Here is a 14,132-nt window from a genome sequence, read left to right on the forward strand (position 1 = left end):
CACATGCAGCCCTCACCGATAGGATAGATAGAGATGGCTCAGAGTACACTGACTGCAAATAATGAACATATGCATTACATTGAGATCAAAAAGCAGGTGGACATTTCCTTTACACATCAGTCTGAGACAAACTAAGGAAACCCCTTCCCTCCCTTATCCACCGTGAGCTCTGTGGGGGAAGGACCTTAACTGTTTTGCTTAAGACTGATTGAGTTAACATATATAAAGCGCTTTAGATTTGTGTTTGCCATATAGGCGCTGAATAAACTAGTCACTGACATTCTCAGCATCTATCATATATATACATTAACATACTAGAGAAATAAAGAATATAGCTCGTTAGAGAAATAAATAAGGAACCAACTTTTGCGGAATTCTTATTATCCCACCATTGGAAACCAATGATTATGGCCACAGAGTTGAGGATAATAATTGCTATGTCACAATACCCACAAACCCACTACGTGGAGCACAGTAATTATCCGAGTGTTGCAAGGGGAAGGGTTGCAGGGGCTGGAGAAGAGAGGCAACTCTTGGTGAGTTCCCCCAAAGCTCTAGTACAATACAGTCCTGTTCTCCAAGGAATCAAAAAAACACAGGCCAGCTCTCTGATCGGCTTCCAGCCCTGCAGAGGGACCTCTTCCTAAACTTCCACCCCCAGGAATTCCCCCTTATCCCAGTTTCAAGGGGCGGGGAACAACCGGAATCTTTGTCAGGTCCTCCGCGCCCCGCCCCCTCCCCCCAGAGCCCCACCCAGCCTGACGTTCTCCTCCCCCAAAAGCTCCCCTCCCCGCAGCCTGCGGCCTTGCCTCCCGTCTACTCCCCGCCCCTCCCCCTTCTCCTCTCCCTCCCCGGGCCCAGGCCGTCGGCGGGCACCACTCCCGGGGCAAGGGAAACCGCCAACCGGGTGGCGGCGGCGGTCTCCCGGGGCAGGCGGGCTAGCGAGGAGGGGGCGGAGCCTGGGTGGAGGGGGCGGAGCCTTGCTGGAGGGGGCGGGGCGGGCGGGCAGCCGCTCGCGCCGCGCCCGGACTGACTGGCGAGCCGACCCCCGACCCCCACCCGCCGGCTCGCTCGCCCCCCTTCGGGGCTGCCTGACTAATTTCTGTCCCCACTGGCCTGGTGCGGCCTGACGGAGGCGGAGTGGCTGGCTCCGGGCCGGCCGGCGCCGGGGGTGAGGCTGCCGGGAAGGGGCTGGGGGCGCCCGAGGGGCCGAGCATCCCTCTCCTCGGCCCGCCGGCCCCCGTTCCCCGCCGTCCCCGCCGTGACCACCGGGCGCCTCCAGAGCCCGACGCGGTAAGTGCGACTTTCTCCTCGGCGTCGGGGATGGGGCCGCAGAGGGCCGGCCGCGCGCCGAGGCCCGCTCCCCTCTCCGCGCGAGCTTCCCGCCCGGCCGCGGCTGCCCGACTCCGGACGGGCCCTCGGGGAGGCGGCCCCGGGGCGTATCGGTCCGGAGGGGTGGGCTAGGCGGGGACTTCCCCGAGCCGCGCCCGGGGCTCGAACCCCGGCCGGGTCTCCCGCCGCGCAGCCGAGAGTCCTGAGTGGCGTCTGGGCTGCCCTCGAGTTGTGCAAAGTTCTGGACGCGGCGTTTGTGGCAGGCCTGCTGCGGCGTGGGCTGCTGTCCAGAATCAGTGCTTCCTCCCCGTCCTCATCTACCAGTAAAACAAAGTGGAAACCATATCGAATTTTTTTTTCATTGTTACCCGCAGGCGATCATAATCTAAGTTTTTAAGTATATAATTGCCTCAGCCCCGGAGTGTGGAGAATCAGAAAGAGACTTGATTTCAATAAAAACCGGCGTGTCTGGTTGAAACTTTTTCATTTAGGCGTTTCAGTGCATACGCAGGGATCAAAAGCTGACGAAGAAAGTTTATTGAATCAAAGAGTAAAGCACTTCTGCCGTCTTTATTATCATTCCGTTTTTTAAAAAATTTTTTTTGAGTAATAGATTCCTAAAATTCAAACGGTACAAAAGAGATACACAAAGTCTCTCGCCCCACCCACCAATATGACCAGTTTCTTGTGCATCTTTCCAGGGATCACGTATAATGCCAATGTTCTTCTTTAAAACAATAAAGTGAAACTGTTGTGTGTTAAGTGCCTAGCAGTTACTGGTACCCAATAAATGGTAGTTGTCCTTACGTTTCCAAAAGAGTTTAATAAGTCTTTTTGGTATTAGACCGCTGAAAAACCAGTAGTAACTTTTCTTCTGGTTTAAGCGTTGCGAGTTTGATTATATTGTGAATGTGTATGTTCTATTGGCTTGTCATAACTATGTGGATACTTTTACACAAAGGTGACACTGATATTTTGGGGTAATGGGACAGGTAGGGAGATATCAATATGAAATTGTAAGAAAATAGGACTTAGTATATACAATAGATTCAAAAATGATTTGAAGCAACTTAGTGTCCATATGGTATTGTAGGGTAAAACAAAACTAAATGAGAAAAATTGAGGCAGAGCAGGGGAAAATATGACTACAAAGTCAAGGGTAAGATAATACCAAGTGCATAAGATCCTGTACTAGAGGTGAGTGACAGTTTTGGCTCTGGGCTTCCCTAGCAGCCAGGCAGAAAAAAGAGAGAGAGTGGAATAAAATAAGTTTCAGTGTGTTTCTAATTCCAAGATAAAAACAAACCAGTTCTCCTGCATAAGCACGACATTTTCTAGTAATGAGGCCTGAGAGGAACATTTTCTCATGGGCCCTAATAAAAAGGAAGATTGTTGTGATGCAGTTGACAACAGCTTTAAAATATCCCTACAGAAACTGATGAATTTTGGTTAACAGTGTTCTTCAGTATAGGACAATGGTAAGACTCTAAAGGTGAGTTCTCTGAAGGCTTAACTTTATCCATTCATAACGTTTAGAATTACCTAGAACAGTATTTCCCGAACTGTGTTCTTAGGCATCAGAAATTAGTAGTTTATTTCTTAAAATAAGATTCTGAGCTCAAATAAGTTTGAGATAACTGGGTTAGACAAATTTCAATAGTTTTTTTTTTCTCAATTTCTTGGCTAATGTTCAAGTTTACTGTCTTAAAGGGGGATGTATTGTGTGACCTTTTCCAAAATTATTTGACTGTGGAACACAAATTGAGAACCACTGAACCTGTAGAAATGGGTGGATTGCCTATCCTTCAGGTGATTTTTTTTTTAAATTTATTTATTTTTGGCTGCGTTGGGTCTTCGTTGCTGCGCCCGGGCGTTCTCCAGTTGCGGCGAGCGGGGGCTACTCTTCGTTGTGGTGCGTGGGCTTCTCATTGTGGTGGCTTCTCGTTGCGGAACACTGGCTCTAGGCGTGTGAGCTTCAGTAGTTATGGCACATGGGCTCAGTAGTTGTGGCTCGTGACCTCTAGAATGCAGGCTCAATAGTTGTGGCGCACGGGCTTAGTTGCTCCGCGGCATGTGGGATCTTCCCGGACCAGGGCTCGAAACCCTGTCACCTGCGTTGGCAGGCAGATTCTTAACCACTACGTCCCCAGGGAAGCCCCCTTCAGGTGATTCTTTGTGAATATTTCTTACAGCTGCGGTTTGATAAGAATTAGAGAGCAAAGGGTTTGAGGTTAGCCAGTTTATTAAAAGCCAAATTGAAGATAATCTAAAAGTCAGAATTTTTTTTTTTTTTTGGCTGTGCTGCATATGGGATCTTAGTTCCCTGACCAGGGATCAAACCCTCGACCCCTGTGTTGGACGTGCAGAGTCTTGACCACTGGACCTCCAGGGAAGTCCTTAAAAGTCAGAATTTTAAAATACTATATATCTGGGGCTTCCCTGGTGGCGCAGTGGTTGAGAGTCCGCCTGCCGATGCAGGGGACACGGGTTTGTGTCCCGGTCCGGGAAGATCCCACATGCCGCGGAGCGGCTGGGCCCGTGGGCCATGGCCGCTGAGCCTGCGCGTCTGGAGCCTGTGCTCCGCAACGGTAGAGGCCGCAACAGTGAGAGGCCCGCATAACGCAAAAAAAAAAAAAAAACAAAACTATATATCAAAGGAAAAGGCTGCTTTTCCCTGGAGTTCTTTTTATAGTTCCTCGTTGTTCTGCAAATTGCCAAATGATCTTGAGAACTTCTTCCTGTTCTGTGCTTCAGGGTACTCAGGGTCTTGAATTAAACTAGGTTTAGGCAAGTAGAACTCCTTAAAGGTTGACTTTTATTATTCTTGGATGTAAATATGTCATTAACATTTACTTTTTATCCTAAACACTGTTGGTACTATTACTATCAAATCCTAGAATTCTGTAGCTGTAAGAGATCTTCTTGGAAAGCATGGTACATAATGGAAAGGGGTTTGGAGCCAGAAAATCTGGGATTGTGTCACTAATGTGCAGGGTTGTTTCCAGTAAGTTTATGAACCTCTCTGAATCTGTTTCCTTATTTGTAAGATTAGAATGATGACAGCACACAATTCATTCAATAGATGTTGAAAGTCTAGTAGATACTGGGTAGTAGAAAAACAGCTTTAAGGGCACAAATGAAATAATGTATCAGGAATCCTTTACTGTCCAAATTTTTTCTGTTCTTGAGTGTAGATGGCAAGAGTTTGAACAGCAAGGAATATCATCCTATTCCAATATATTTGGTCTCTGAGTTTCAGATAGCAAGTAGTGAGGGGTTGAGAGAATGAGGGATTAGTGCAAAAATTTATTTGACTCCATCCAGTTGTGTTTGGATTTTGAGAGTTTGGATAATGAGTGATACTTCTATAAGAAAGTATTCTATAAATGATGCAGTGCTGTACAAAATGTTACCATTCTGAAGACAATGAGAGGGGTTTGCAGAGTATATCAGGTAGGATAAATAATGATGTGGTAACAAAAGCCCTCACATCTTAGTGGTTTAAAACAACAAAGGTTTGTTGCTCAGTCAGGCTCAGTTAGGGTCAGCAGGAGAGCTCTGTTGCAGTAATCATTTAGAGCTCCAGGTTGTCAGAGGCTCCATCTCAACACCTGCTTCCACATTTGTTAGGGAGGGGAGAAGATGTGATAAATTGCACATTGGCTCTTAAGGCTCTACATGAAAGTGACACCGTAACTTCTACTGCCATTTCATTGGCCAAACAAGTCATATGACTGCAACCCAACTTCAAGGAGGTAGAGAACTGCAATTCTATCTCGTGCCCAGAAGGAGGAGAACGGGAATAGTCTTAAGAACAACCTAAGCAGACTTTATAGTACAAGTTAATACAAAATCTGAATAAATCAGATCCAGATTGTGTTTTTCAGTATTCTATTTAGAGAATAGAAAACAGCATTCCTTTGTGTATATATATATATAAAATCGTAGAATTATGCTAATGAGAATTTAAAGAACGTATTTTATTAATTGGAACTGAAATGCTTTTGAAAACTCCCAATTAGACAAACTGGCCAAGTGGATTTCATTATTTTTTAATTACATGTCCATTCAATAAACATTTGTTAAATGTGGTGTGTATGAGGCAGGATGTTAGATACCATGAGGATAAAAAGATGAATGGAAAGTTTATACCCCAACAGAAAATAACTATAATTGAGTTCTCTCTCTTCCCCTTTCTCTTTAAAACAACATTAAAAAAAAATTAACAATCTTTCAATATGATAAAACCTGATTATGTATATATACATTGTTACACTTTGCCTCTAACCATCTTTTTTGGTCTTAGGGATTATTTGGTGACAAGTTATAGAAAATTAGTTAAACTAATTTAAGCAAAAAGAATGTTTTGTTAGAAAAGGGATATAGCTTTATGTCAAAGAATCCAAGGGCAAGAAGTGCAGCTGAGTCTCAGAGGCAACTGGCATCAATAACAGAAAGTTAGGAGCTGGGCTGCTTGCCCCTCTCCAGGTCTATATGATTTCTTGCCAGTGTCTCTCTCTGCACGTATACTTAATTCCTCTTTTTCTCTGTTGACTGGTTTTCTCTATTCTGCTGTTAAATGGGTGTGTTTAACCTAAGAGTTCACACACTTAAAGGAAACTAACTAGAGCCTTTAGCAGTTCCAAAAGAACTACTTTTTTTCTAAGTGCCACATCTTGGTTAGTTCTTAAGTTAACCACTATCAGAATTTGAAAATAATAGAGTTGGCCCTAAAATATCAATATAACAAGTTAGGGTAATTGACAACTTTGTAATAAAGGAGGCAGTTCTAATAGCTTAGGATGAAAGAAACCTGTGATGCTGGTGAAAGTTCTACTACATAATTAACATCAGCTTGCAAATATCCTGGGACAGGCTGATTAGAATAATCAGGATAAGAGGGTAGAACTAGAGCTGACTTGTGGCAACAATATCCCCTCCCCGAACACTGGCAAATGCCATCTCCATTGTAATCCTTTTAGCCATCCCTTCTCCCTCTCCCAAGGTACAGACTACTGAATTGTCTAATTCTTATAAGTCACCTACTTTTGATGCTAATGCAGGGCTCCCTGGTTTCTTCCCATGGTTAATAATGCAGAAGGGAGCACTTAATAGACTGCTTTACGCTGTTCTTTTCTATCCTCCAAATTGGTCTAGACACTCTAGTTGGCATTTTACCCTTTAACATGATCGCCATATTTCCCCACCAACTTAACCTATTTTTATTCTTGATAAATTTCCATTCTTTTTCTGTAAACTGTGTACTTAGCTTCTCTAGAAAAGTTCCCTTGCCATTCTTTACCTATGCAATATCTCCTTTAGTTTTGGTTGAAAAACGTCCGTAGCTTCACTTTAGCAGACGGCTGAAGGGATGGACTGTGGAGAGGTAGTATATGTTACCTGGAAGAGGGGATCCCCAGGAACAAATAACAACAGAGGAAGGCGAGTAAAAGCTGTGTAAGAGATCAGGTGGGATTTGACAGGGATACATGTTAGGCTAAAAAAAAATAGAGGAAGGGGTTGGGTTCAGATTGTAGAACATCTGGAACGTCATTCTAAGACATTCTTATAGTCTTGTTGCTGTGCAAATGAATGGGTCTTCTTGGGCTCAGACTCATAAAACTACCACAGGCTTGTTTACTCAGAAGGCTATCAGACAGGAACCACAGCTTGCCAGCAAGGCAGCATCACATATTACTCATCAGTGGTTGTAATCCTCACAGCAGGCCACGTAAGCCGTTCATGTAGCCACCTGGGAGACATCTCTCCCCGTGAAAGCTTAGGTGCAAGGAGACAAAGCTCACAACAGGAAGATGCGAGAGCTGAGTTGGCTTAAAATCCTCGTGTCCCACAGGCGACAGTTCTCTCTTACAGGATTCCATAGACTTAGCTTCCAGGGTCCCCACAGGGAATGTGCCAATTACAAGAGCCACCACACTTAGGAAAGTCAAAGCTATGGCTTCTTAAGAGGTATTTATAGTTCATTTATCATTCCTCTGAATCCAGATGCAAATTTACTAATCGGGGGATCATTTTTAATATAAGCAATGTTGCCAGGTAACATAGTCGAAATACATACTTCCATCAGATTGCCAGGGGAATAGAGCCAAGAGAGTTAGTTGAAGGTTAGTAGTAGAAGGGAAAAATTTTTTTTTTTTGCAGTACGCGGCCTCTCACTGTTCTGGCCTCTCCCGTTGCGGAGCACAGGCTCCGGATGCGCAGGCTCAGTGGCCATGGCTCACAGGCCTAGCTGCTCTGCGGCATGTGGGATCTTCCCGGACTGGGGCACGAACCTGTGTCCCCTGCATCGGCAGGCGGACTCTCAACCACTGTGCCACCAGGGAAGCCCGGGAAAAAGATTTTACCTACACTTGTCATTATCCACAGTGTCTTCCATAGTCCTTTTCATTTGGGAAGTACTCAATAATCTTCATTTTGCTTATGTTAATGTAGTGTGTTTTAACTCTTCGTGACAGAAAGTGAAATAGAGAGCTTGAGAGAAAGGGAAGACTGGAAAGGTAGGCAAGGACTACTAGGTTGTCAAAAACACTGAACTCCATACTAAAGACCTTGGCTTTTATTTATCTTGTAGGTGATCAGGGAAAAAAAAAGTTTTAAGTAAGAATGATGTCAAGAATTACACTTTGGAAGGTTAACTTTGGCTATAGTGTGAAGAGCAAATTAGAAGAGATTTAAATTTGAGGCTGTTTGGTTCATTTCTAGTAAATATTTGCCTTTCTTTGGGGAGATATTTCTCTTATAAGCAGAAAGAGGGAATATTCAATTCTGTGCTCTGCAGCTTAGAATTGCTGGACAGCTTCAGCGTGGTCCACTGGATGGAACCAGCTCATCTTTCTAAATTTATTCGCCATCCCCCCCAACCCCCAACTTGAAGACTGAGAGTTTGGGAGGACTGCTCTGAACTGCCTGAGAACATTGGATTAACACTAAGAAATAATCCTCGCCTCCACTGGTCTCCACTGATCGCCATTTGACTCACTAGCATGCCTTAGTTTGTTTTTTGCCAGAGTTAAATTATAGAACAGTCTTTTGGTGGCTTTTTCACTTCTTTTCTTTCTTTCTTTCTTTCTTTTCCCCTTTTTTTTTGGTTTGGTTTGGGTTTTTTAGGCCTGGTTGTAGGGCAAGCCAGGGAGTTTCTTTAATAGCTAACTGGTTTAACATTTGTAGTGATTAACCATTTCTAATTATGAGCAGTTGAGAAACCTAGTGCTTCATGTTTTTCTCCTCTCTATTGCTTACATTGCCCTTTTTACCCTTTCCTTACCCAGCTTACACTGTTCTATCTAATATAAAATACAGTTCATAAAATCTGATTGATCCTACAGCAGAGTCAGGTTGATCTGTGATGGGCTCATTATGTTCCAAGAACTCAGGCAATTTTGCTTGATTATATTTGTGTCTAGAGAGTACTGATTGATTACTTTTTTCCATCACCATAAAGCTACAAAGAAGACAAACACTTACTGGATTTAGTTCAGGTCAGTAAAAGACAACATTATGGTTATACAGATTATTACTTTTTATGGTACATAAGACAGCTATGTGCACATGCCAAACATAAAGTATCCAGCAGGAATTTAGCAGTGGTTTGCCATCAGATTTATGGTATGATTTTCATCCTTGTGCCGCAGCAAATACATACTTAAATTCACAAAATCTAAGGAGGTGGTGCTAAGGAAGTCTTTCGTTTTGACCTGTCATCAAGTCAAAGGGCTGTTTTCTTTTTGTTTGTTTGTTTTTTGTTTTTTTGCGGTACGCGGGCCTCTCACTGTTGTGGCCTCTCCCGTTGTGGAGCACAGGCTCCGGACGCGCAGGCTCAGCGGCCATGGCTCACGGGCCTAGCCGCTCCGTGGCATGTGGGATCCCCCCAGACCGGGGCACGAACCCGTGTCCCCTGCATCAGCAGGCGGACTCTCAACCACTGTGCCACCAGGGAAGCCCCAAAGGGCTGTTTTTTAAAGTCAATATTTTGTTATAATCATGCTATGGTCTTCAAAGTATCAATTGTGATAACTTTTATAGGTGAGTTGGGGATTAAAAGGCCATATAATATTAGTTTAGCTGATTTTTAAAATGTAACTTGTTCTACTACAAGCTGTTAGTACCAATAGACAGTTGAGGGATGAAAAGGTACTTTTGATGTTAATGTGGGTCAGCACTTCACGCTATAAGAAATAGTGACAGAAGTTGGGAGGGAGCCAAGTGGGGCAAAATCTGTGAGGCATTTGTACTTGGTGAATAAATGCCATATTGGCACTTAATTGCAATAATGATGAACTTAGTATTTTGTTATATTAGGAGTGATATGGTAAGTACTCTTTTTTTCTTGCTTATTGTCTTTTTGCTTTTAGTTTGGTCAGTCTTACTGATAAAGCATTTAAGTCTGCTCAATGGCTCTGTTCTAGATAGCTAACCTTGATAACCTAGACTCAGCTACACTCTGAGTCTGCTTCCCAATTTGGACGATGAGGGTAAATACCTACTCTACCTTCTAACAAGGTAGCTGTGGGTTGCAAATGAGAATACTTTAAAAGCAAGAAGCAGTGTGATGTACTTGACAGTGTATGGTCTTTAGAGCCAGTCTTGGATTCAAATTGAACCCTGCTACTCACCAGACAGATACATGTAGCCTCACTTCACTTCAAGGTCCTCACCTTGTAAGGGGAAAGCGGAATGACCCCTGTTTGCCCAAGTGTCTGTGACAACTGGATGCCCCATTCAATGTAAAGTATTCCGTGTTACCCTGCACATTTGCACACTGAGGAAGTGGTAGCTGGCTTTACAAATTCAGATACTTACTCAGTTCTTCCACGTGCTACTTACTTAGTCCATTTATCTTAAGAGAAAACTGAAGATCGAGGAGGTAAAGTGATTTGTCCAAATTATACAGCTAGCTGGTGAGTGGCTCAATTATTGACTCAAGTTCTTTCTGCTCTACCACTTAGGCTACCACTAATAAGTGACCATGTGGGAAAATGACAGCAACTATCTGTGAACTGACTCATGGTTTTAACCTAACACACTTTTCCCTCTGTAAAATGTACTTACTGATCCCAGGGGCCAAGTGATCACTCATGGCTGAGTAGGCTACTCCGCGGCAGACCTGCATGACTCTGTGCCTACCTGTTGAGTTGGGTACTTACCAAAAGTTGGTTGCTTTTATTCACAAACCTATTTTTAACAGTTATGCTTGTTATGGTAACTATAAAACATTGGTAAACATGTAAATTCATGAGAGTGTAAGAAAAAGAGAATTCATTCTTTGAAAATTAAGTTGACTGCTTTGGGACGTCATCTCAATGTAAATGAATTATTAACAAATTTGCTATCAAATTTGATGAAGGCTGGATAACTGTAAAAGACTAGGGGGAACATCATCAAAGCATAAACCAGAGGCTGTTAAAGTGTTCAAGTCCATGGTCCAGCTAACTGGTCATTAGACTATTAGTGGTTCTCAAGGAAATAAGGAGTCCACACCAGAATGTAAATTAACTACATCATTAAGCACACTGTTTGGTTCAGCTGAGAGTTTTTTGTGGTAAAACTTTCTCCTTGAAGGAAGCAGTGCATTAATTTACATTCTGGCGCAAGTTTTTTATCTTGTGGTGGATAGACCATTGGACTGATGGATTCTGTATTCATATTCTTTCAGAAGTGCTTTTAAGTTCTCTCTCCATTTATAGAAGCAATAAGTGGAAATCGTAGATGATGGGTCATTGTGAGCATGGCTTATGCAAGAAAGAGGACCCAAACTCAGTAGGAGGCCCACGTCAAATACATGGCATTAACCCTATATGAAAAGATTTATGAATGAATGTGCATTTATGTTTAAATTGAAATAAAACCTTTAAGAATATGTAAATATAATTTTTATGCTTACTAACTTTTTCATTTAGTGGACCAGCTATGGGTTTCATCCAACAAGGGGGCTTTTATTATACTTAGAATTCCAGCTGAACTGGAAATATATCTTTGACCTGTGCAGCTATCTTAGCATCCTGTGCTTGCCCCTGTATATTTTTACCATGCTGTATTGCAGTTTTAAAATTGAATGTCAGTTCATGTATTGTAAGTGCTTCAAAAGCCATAGTCCTTTCTGTAATCTTCATAGAGTTTCCAGTCTAGGGAAGAAGGCAGACATTAAGTAAATAATTTCAGTGAGATATTGAATTATCTGAGCAAGTAGTTTGGAATGCTATGTGACCATATAGCAAGGAGACATAATTTAGGTTAAAGGTTAAAATTTACCCCACTCATTTTTTTTCACCTTGATCTCATATAAGTATATATCACAATACTTTTAGGGTACACAAAGAAATAAAATCCTTGTATTAGATGGCTATTACCATGAAATTAGTCTTCAGTTTTCAGTGTATAGGAGAGTTCTCAACTGCTGTTTTCAGTCTACCGTGTAACTTACAAAGCTAAACTAAATCTCTTAGCTTGTTACAGCTGAATTTAAATTCAATACTTATTTTTAATTTTCATTTACTGTTTAATCAGAAATATTTCCCAAATATTTTTAACAGAGTGAAAGATTTAACATTGTGCTAGAAATTTAATTTTGGATTTCAGAGTGTGTTTCTAAGCTTGTTTTTATTACAAAAGAGATTTTGATGCCATGTGTTTGTAGTAAAGAGTGGAAAGAATGCAAAGATAACCAATGTTAACAGCCCAGGATTCATCTATCCACACTTTAAGTTTCTGATTTCTTAAATAGATTGTAGATTGATTTTTAACTATAAGCTAAATATGGCTCTAGACTCCATATTCCTAGCTATTTTGTTGCTAAGTAGATAATTAAAGCTAAGTTTGTCTAAAGCTACACTCAGTCCCCCTGAAACTGTATCCTTCTTACTTCCTTATTTATGTTAATATTACCATTCTTGCAGCCACCCACATTTGAAAATGCTGTGGTCTTTGACTTCTTCCTGTCCGTTTGCCACAGACATTTTATCAGGCCTGTTTTTGTAGTATCTTTAACAGCCACCCCCTTTTCAGATCTCATTGCTTCCTGCCAAGGTTACTATCCTCTCACCTCAAAGAGTTTTCTGATTTTCCTACCAATGGCATCTGCCCTCACAAATCCATTCTTCACTTAGCAAGTTAATTTTTTTGAGGTATACCTCAAAATTCTTAACTCAAGAACCTCATCCTCTCTCAAATAAAGGACATACCTACCTCTTGATAATTAGTAAGGGTTTCATTCAAAACTCTCTTCTGCTATATTTTAAGATCTTTCAAGGTCTGTGCCATTAATTTATTCATTTATTCTTTGGTTTAAATTCAGTAAAAGTTTGAATGTCGTGCACTATACAAGTTGTTACAGATATAGTGGCCCCTGCCCTGATGGATTTTACTGTCTATTTTCTCATCTTTGAGTTCTTTCTGCTTATAGCAAAATTTGTTGAGTTTATATAAATACAGGATTTTTTTTTCCATTTATAATGTTTGCTTTTAATGAGTTTGGGGAAGAGGTACAGAATATCTGTTTCTGGAATTAAAGTTAAAATTAAATCTCAAATCTTTCCTAACCTGGGTAAATACTTGACTGACATTTTCTGCTGTCATACATTTTTTTGTTTTGCGGTACGCAGGCCTCTCACTGTTGTGGCCTCTCCCATTGCGGAGCACAAGCTCCGGGCACGCAGGCTCAGCGGCCGCGGCTCACGGGCCCAGCCGCTCCGTGGCATGTGGGAACTTCCGGACCGGGGCACGAACCTGTGTCCCCTGCATCGGCAGGCGGACTCTCAACCACTGCGCCACCAGGGAAGCCCTGCTACCATACATTTTTAAATGTTAGTGGAATTATATCAGTCTTCAAATTTTTAAAATAAGCCAAGTTCTCGTAAAAGACCTAATTTGACAGAGCTTTAAAAGTGTCCTGGAATTATCAAACTTTAAAGGGTTCTTTGAAATCATGTGTTGTAACTTACTCTTTTTATAGTTGAGGGGAAAATTGGGGAGGTGAAGTGCTGCTAAGTTAGTACAGTAAAATTAGTTCTTGATGTGTTTTATGCAATATGTAATAAACACTTAAAGCTATAGGAATAGATTCATTAAAATTGATTACTCATAAAACAAATACTGTTTTCTTAAAAACTCTATGTGAAGAGAGGTTTGTATAATAATGATTACACATATAAACCAGTTACTAAATAGTTGTAATTTAAATTGTTGAGTTAAGCCATAGCTTTAAAAGCCATACTGTTGAAGTGAGCTCATCTGCAGTGTATCTTAATGACATCTCAGTGTTGCTATTGTCATATTGAATAATGTCATCTTTTAAATTCACAAACTAACATATGAGAAGTTTTGAAGCAGAAATTGCATGTGGATTCCTTAATTACTTTTAAAAAAATGTATTCATAATTGACACTTACCTATTTTAAATACTGTGTGAGCTTTTGTATCTCAAATTTAAGTAAAGCAAAGTTATTAAAACAAGAAAGAGGTACAGAATATAATTTGATAATCAGTTTGAAGAAAGAAATGTCAGTCTGAAAAGATATCTGCTGTTTAGCCAGTAGATTTCAAAGTGATACAAATTTTATGCCTAAAGAATGAAATAGAAAAGAGAAATTCTTTGAGTAATATATTGTGATTTTTTTCTTAAGTTGAAAAAATACTAAAAAGGTTTTGTCACCAGAGGTAAATGTTTTCTAATATTCTTTTAACATTTGGTTCTTAAGTTTATTTTTATTTATTTATTTATTTTGCGGTACGTGGGCCTCTCATTGTTGTGGCCTCTCCCGTTGCGGAGCACAGGCTAGGCTCAG

The 14,132-nt window shown here is 41.4% G+C and overlaps 1 protein-coding gene across 3 annotated transcripts in view; it reads left to right on the top strand.

The window, feature by feature from the left end:
- Nucleotides 1–1,016: 1,016 nt before the first annotated feature.
- Nucleotides 1,017–14,132, top strand: part of KLHL5 (kelch like family member 5) — a 74,338-nt gene continuing 61,222 nt past the window's right edge. The window contains exon 1 of one of the 3 annotated variants that reach the window (XM_022565897.3): nt 1,017–1,293. The gene's annotated coding sequence lies outside the window, so the exon portion shown is untranslated. The remainder of the gene's footprint in view (nt 1,294–14,132) is intronic. The other 2 variants (XM_022565876.2, XM_022565886.2) reach the window with 2 other exon arrangements.

Source organism: Delphinapterus leucas, chromosome 5, assembly GCF_059928025.1.
Source record: "Delphinapterus leucas isolate spDelLeu-1000000601 "Yukka" chromosome 5, BTC_Dleu_Yukka2, whole genome shotgun sequence".
NCBI lineage: Eukaryota > Metazoa > Chordata > Mammalia > Artiodactyla > Monodontidae > Delphinapterus > Delphinapterus leucas.